General features: G+C 40.1%; 1 protein-coding gene and 1 non-coding gene across 12 annotated transcripts in view; one reads left to right on the top strand and one right to left on the bottom strand.

The window, feature by feature from the left end:
* Nucleotides 1-3,995, bottom strand: part of Ttll7 (tubulin tyrosine ligase like 7) — a 157,829-nt gene extending 153,834 nt beyond the window's left edge. For 4 of the 11 annotated variants that reach the window (XR_007351934.1, XM_048815024.1, XM_048815022.1 and 1 more), the window contains exon 1: nucleotides 3,770-3,989. The gene's annotated coding sequence lies outside the window, so the exon portion shown is untranslated. Of the gene's footprint in view, nucleotides 1-3,769 lie in introns of all 11 variants that reach the window. The other 7 variants (XM_048815025.1, XM_048815026.1, XM_048815027.1 and 4 more) reach the window with 4 other exon arrangements.
* On the top strand, nucleotides 423-494 carry Trnav-cac. The gene has a single exon. It is a non-coding gene; the product is annotated as a tRNA-Val (tRNA).
* Nucleotides 3,996-6,538: the final 2,543 nt, after the last annotated feature.

Raw genomic sequence — 6,538 nt, 5'->3', positions numbered from 1 at the left:
TATAAGAGACAGTATATATATATATATATATATTAAATGGAAGTAGTTTCAAAACTTGCTTAAACTAGTCTAAATCTAAGAATCCATACCCCTATATCCAGAGACACTATCCTAAAGAATTTTTATGAACAAAGATGTAATAATATAGTGACAGGAATGATTAGGAAATTCTAGTACATCTACCTAGTGGAAGATTATATTCATTTTAAATGTTTACTGCCTAATTGTTATTCAGTGAAAACTAATGTTATAGAGTTAAAAGTTAAAATATATATATAAAGGGGAATGAAGGGAAGGGAGGAGTATGGGAATAGGAAAGACAGTAGAATGACTTGGACATAACTTTCCTATGTTCATGTAAGAATACACGACCACTAAAACACCACACCAAGTACAATGACAAGAGTAGGCTCCTAGGGCTAGGGATATAGCTCAGTTGGTAGAGTGCTTGCCTCACATGCACAAGGCCCTGGGTTCAATCCCCAGTACCACCCCCACCACCCAAAAAAAGAGTAGGCTCCTAAGTTATACTCCATGTATACATAATATGTCAAAATATACTCTTGTCATGTATATCTAAATAGAACAAATTAAGATATATATAAAAAAGTAATTAATATACCATGATTAAAACTATACATGGAAAAAAATCAAAATATTAATCATGGTTGTCTTTACATAGTAAGATTATGAAAATTTTTTTCCTTTTCATATTCTTGAAGTTTTTAGATTGTTCATAATTTGGTTTTTTTAATAAATTTATTTATTTTAATTAGGTATATATGACTGCAGAATGCATTTTGATTCTCTGTACACAAATGCAGCACAACTTTTCATTTCTCTGGTTGTACACAATGTAGCATCACACCATATGTGCAGTCCTACATGTACCTAGGGTAATGATGTCCATCTCATTCCCCCATCTTTCTTGCCCCCATATTCAATTTTGTCATTTTTTTAAAAAAGGCAAATTTCTTTGGAAGGGAAAGCTTTTTTCTTTTTCTTCTTCTTCTTCTTCTTTTTTTTTTTTTTTTTTTTGGAAAAAAAAAAAACCTTTTTCTTCACTTAATTGATATCAAATTATTTTACTATCAGGAAATATATGGATTTCTAGAAGGGGATTTGGGGCAAGGGATATGGAGAACATGAGCAAGAGAAACTTGACCTGCTTAGAAATCTACCCTAGTTCTCTATTATTACCAGATCAGAAACAGATCTCACATCAGACATTCAAGGTTCTTCATAATCTGTCACCATGTATCCAAACGATAGATGAGCACTTCTCAGATGAACCTTTGTCTCCCATTCTCCCTGCCTGTGGAAATGCTTATCAGTTCTGAGGTTGGTTTAATACACTTCCATTCATGAAGGCTTTGCTGATCCTCTGATCACCCCAACCTCTGCTATTTCTAATTTTTCCTAAGGTGTTGCTATAACACTTAATTCTGTACCATCTCTTTCCAATAATAAGCCAATTCTAAGTTATTTTGTTGTAAATTACTCATGTGTTAAGTAAATATCTCCCTAACTAGACTTTAATTTCCTTAAGTCAGGAATTTAGAAGGTCTGCTGACAGCAGAAATTGGATAAACACAGGGAAAGACAGAAAGTATAGTTCTAAAGCCGGGTTGATATTATATTCATACTTTCAGTGATGTTATCTAAATAAAACATGATGTCTCCCTTTTAAAGTGTTGCTACTGACCATCCATCACTAAGACATGCACTTTCCTTTTTTTTTTGAACAGCAGTGACGCTGTATTTTTCCTTATTCATTCAAATCAATTCGGTTGTCCCCTTGGGATTCAAGAGACTGGATTGCAAAATGCCTCACCAAGGTTCAGTGTATAGCCAACAGACACATAAACACAAAAAGAAATAACCTCCTAGGAATCAAGTTTAAGACTAGATATAGGACCCTACCTCACTTACAGTCTTATCTCAACAACAAATATGAATATGTGTTCTCATTTTATGTCCTTATGTAGGCAGTGGGTTTTAGTTATCAATCTCCCACTAACTTAAGAAAGAATTTGCCAATGTAAATAGCTCAATACTTTAGAAATGATAAACTAAATGACTATGTTGCTATCTACCATCAAATACTATGCTGATACTTAGAGAAAATAAACATTTGTCCTATAGCAACCTGCTCCCTGAGACATCAACATGATTGGACATCTTAAGAGAAACTCCATAATCATGAATGAAAGCAAATCAAATAACCCACCAAAAAAGAAAAAAGAACATCACATCCATTATTTTTACAGAAGGCATATACAAGGTCAATATAATTGTTGACTCTGAAAGGTAGGGAAAAAACAAATCAATTCAACCTTGCACTATAAGGAACTCTGTTTTATGACTACATACATATTTTTTAACTGAGAGAGGTAGCACCTAAGAGTAAATCCTTGTCCGCATTCCACCACTTACTGAGTACTCTTTTAACATTCTGTTTTTCAGTTCCTTAGTTTACAAAATGGAGTTATTACTGTCAAATTACAGAGCCGTAATGAATCAAATAACATGATCTGAGTCTAGGTATATCTGTCACTCTTTTCTGTGTCATTATGTCACAGGGCTCATGAACCAAATGGTGGCTTTTATTTAAAATGTTACCTAAAGTTAAAAAAAATACTCCAGATTTCTTTTTATTGCCCTAATGATTTCTTCATGACTTTCCCCATGGGCACCCACCAAATTTCACTACCAAAAATGTGCTGAACATCCATCATGACCTAACCCTCCTCTACAATGTTGTTCAGATATTATTTTTTGCTAAATGTTTTCTAAGAAAATCATTTTTTTTTACACATGAAGAACGAAAAATATTCTTCTGTACTAAAAAAGCAATAATTCCACATGCAGAAAGTTTACAGGTTGGTGCTATTGTTTGAGATCACTCCTATGAAAACACTATATTTAATAGCTAGTAGTGTGTATATATATGTACACTTTGGACCCACTACTGTTTAGTACAGTAAGAACAATGGATTTTGGAGTTAGGGAGACCTGAATTCAAATTCCTATTCTGTGACCTTGAGAATGTAATTTAACATCTCTGCTTCTCACTTTCCACATTTGTTCCTGGGTTGTTGTGAGGACTTAGTGAAATATTATATATAAAAGTAAGAACCTATGATATGAAAGTATTACTTCCTACCTCCCTTAAATCTTTTCCTTATGTGCCAGGACCAATCAAACCCACCCAGAATACAAGACAACTTTGATAAGACATCTTTCACATTAGTGGAAGAAATGCTGTGGCATAAAATAAAATAAATGATGGCATGAACCCAATGGAGACAGAAGCAAAGAAACCGAGAGGTACGTACAAGGACCCTATACTTCACTTGGATGTGGGGAAAAGACATTAATCTGACACACTTTCCAGAATGCACCCATACTCACGGAGGTTTGCACTAGCTTGTGGGGAAAGCACGGAATTACAGAACAAGCCAGCAGAGATCCTCTCTGTTCACCCTACCCGACCCCGGCGCCCAGGTCATCTATAGGGAGCCTAGAAACTGAGGTGAGACCGGCAACTGACCTCGTCCCCTTCCCCCTCCCCCATTCTTCCCAAACCTCTATGCGCGAATGGTGCTGAATCATTAGCCTGACAGCAGCAGCTCTCTGTCCCGCTCTGTCTCCGGCCGAGGACATAGTCCGGGGACGGTCACTGGTGGGGGCATGGTAGGGACCGAGACCTCCGGGGTTAGGGGACGGTGGGAGGGGGTCGGGAAGGATGGCGGCAGAAGGTACTCACCGGGTGGAGAAAAGCCCAGCCCCGGTCCTCGCCACTCCGCTGCGGGCGGTCCCTCGGCGGCTCCCGCGCTCCGCCACTGGCCGGCAGGGACTGCCCCTTGCTGGGCAGCTTCGCTGGTGGTCCGGTGATACCCCGCCCGCCCACCGCCCGCGGCAGCCACGGCTCCGGACTCTTGCGCTCGACCGGGAGCCGCTGGAACAGCTGTAGCTGCCCAAGGGGGTGGCGGCTACCGACGGGCCAGACCATTAGCCCGCCGCGACTGGGGGTGCGCATCGTACTGAGAGGCGCGGGCGCAGAGGGCGCTAAGGGCCCGCGAATGCTGGGAGCGACCAAAAACAAGGGGAAAGCTCGACGCCCCCAGCGCGGTGGGGGCTTGGGGACAGGAGGGACCACAGGAAGGGCCGCTGCTTCTCTTCGAGGTTTACTGAAGACAGCGTTCGAGCTTTTCCTGGCACCCCCCTCCCCTTTAGCCTTGGTCGCGCTCAGGGCTCCTTTAGAACGCGGCAAACAGAAGACCTAGCAACGGGAGCGCCTGGGCGGTGTCCCCTACGCGGGAGATGCGAAAGGGCGTTGGCCTGCGCGCCGCGCTGCGTGCCACCTCCACCTCTACCTTGAGTCCCGGTGGCACCAGGTCCTGTATGGTGCGGCTTATCACCAACAGCTCACCACAAGACAGTGGAGCATCTCGAATTTTTGAAGGTGCTCGTCAGATCCTTTAACGAAGCATCTCTGAAGCAAAAGAATAAAAGGGGTATCCAAGATCGTGTTGAAAGTCAGAAAATAAAAACAGGTGCAGCCCCATCCAGTAGGTACAAGGCACCTACCGGAAGGTGAGGAAGAGTTGTGAATCACACTTAGTTCTAAGCAAGATGTTGAATTGCAGCAGTTGGAATGTATAAGATTAGGACTCTGTTTCCATTTAGAGATCTACAAAAGGTTATAGGGAAAAAATTCAGGAATATTTTAGGTTCATTGTTCACCATGTTAAATATTAATGTCTGAAGTCGGAGACAATCATGTCCTTAATATGAAATGAACTTTATAGAAACTGGGAAAAGCTCCCATACATGACATTCCTTGGACTTTTGTGGTTCTGGCCCCTTTCGCAACCAAACTTACACAGTTTCATTTCAGACCATAGCAAAGATCAAAACAAGTGTACAGTACAATTTTCCTTACAGAAAGAAAGAGAAGTGAGTGCAGAATTAATAGTTATCTATAAAATGTGATTAAAAGGGGGGGAAGGCCCTTTCAAATGCATCACAAGTAATACGAAATTTTACAACTTAATTTTCTCAAGATTGAAGTTTTGTCCTATTTTGAGTAAATCAACATAAGTTCAGTATCTACTATAAACTAAACATGGTACTGAGAGTATTGTCAATTTCGACCCTTCATTATTCTTCTAAAAACTGTAAGATTGGTAACATTTTTCCTAATTCTTACATGGGGGAACTGGACCCAAGAGTTTGTAGTGCTGGGTTAAACTCTCATAGACTATAAGTGGAAGAGAAGACTTTGCTGCCTAGTCTTCTCACCTAATGCCTTTCCACAAGAGTGTCTATAGGAGAGAGAACATATTAAGCCTTATCACACCTGTGATTGGCACCTAATGTGAATTTGTTTAACTTTCATTTGTGAGAAATGGGTTTTATAGTACAGAGATGAGACCTTGGGTGTATCTAAGGTAGACATCACCCTGATGTAGAAATAGGAATTAGAAAGAAAAGCCTGGACTTCACCCAGAATTAGACTGAAACATCAATGTCAGCAATGCATTGCTAGGATCAAGTGAGATGAGGAGCAATTCTCCATTGCATTCCCATTAATCAGTCTTACGTGATCATTTACAGTAGATGCACTAGATGACACTTTATGCTGCACTTCAACCATATTATGCTATCATTCTTCCAATCCCAGAAAGGAGCAAGAGTTTTACAACAAAACTACTCTCATGGTTCTTCATGCACCTTACCAAAATTTCAAGAAAAAAAAGCAACAGGTTAACAGGGCACTAACAACTCTCACGTTTTCTCAAGAAAACTTTTTCAGAAATCAAGAATAAGATTAAATTGTTTCTGTATGGTGTGTTATTATTATTATCTAAACTGTTATTGTCAGTGTTCACACGTCAATCCCAGCACAACAGAAATCCCCAGAGCTCCATGTTGCTGAGGAGACAGAGCACTAGGTCCCCAGAGAAGCCAGGCAGCTCGACTGTGGGCCAAATGACTCAATCTCGGAAATGTGATTCTTCTCTCCATGAGCACTTATTTCGCTTTCAAAGGCAATGACATGAACAGAGCAAGGGCTGACAAGATGCCTTTTCAATTAGGGCCTTATGTCAGATGCTGGATGGTAGAGTATAGGAAGGAAGACGAGGCCTTGAGTGATCCACCTAAAACCAAGATGGGATTTACAACTTATCATTTATGGATCTGATGAACTGATGTCATTTTTAGCCATCTATTTTATGGGTGACATGCTTAGAACTTACGTTTCTGAATAAAGGAAGAATAGAATTTTTGTGATGGTAGCCTTGAAAAACGGTCAAAAAGAATGGAGGGACCTGATTGCATGGTACCTAAAGTCTCTGCTCTCCCTCAGAGTCTTCAAATTGTTTTGAGCTCCCTAAGGAAAGACAGTAGGTCCAGAAGCTGAGGAATCATTTTCACAAATACTTTGGATATTTAAAACCTACTATATATAATTTGTGAGTTTTCCAGTCTATTAACTGCTTACTACGAGTTGAGTGACAAAGTATTATAG

This window comes from Marmota marmota, unplaced genomic scaffold (genome assembly GCF_001458135.2).
Source record: "Marmota marmota marmota unplaced genomic scaffold, marMar, whole genome shotgun sequence".
Lineage (NCBI taxonomy): Eukaryota > Metazoa > Chordata > Mammalia > Rodentia > Sciuridae > Marmota > Marmota marmota.
Note: the sequence above shows the minus strand (reverse complement) of the source record. Positions and strands in the feature narration are given on the sequence as shown.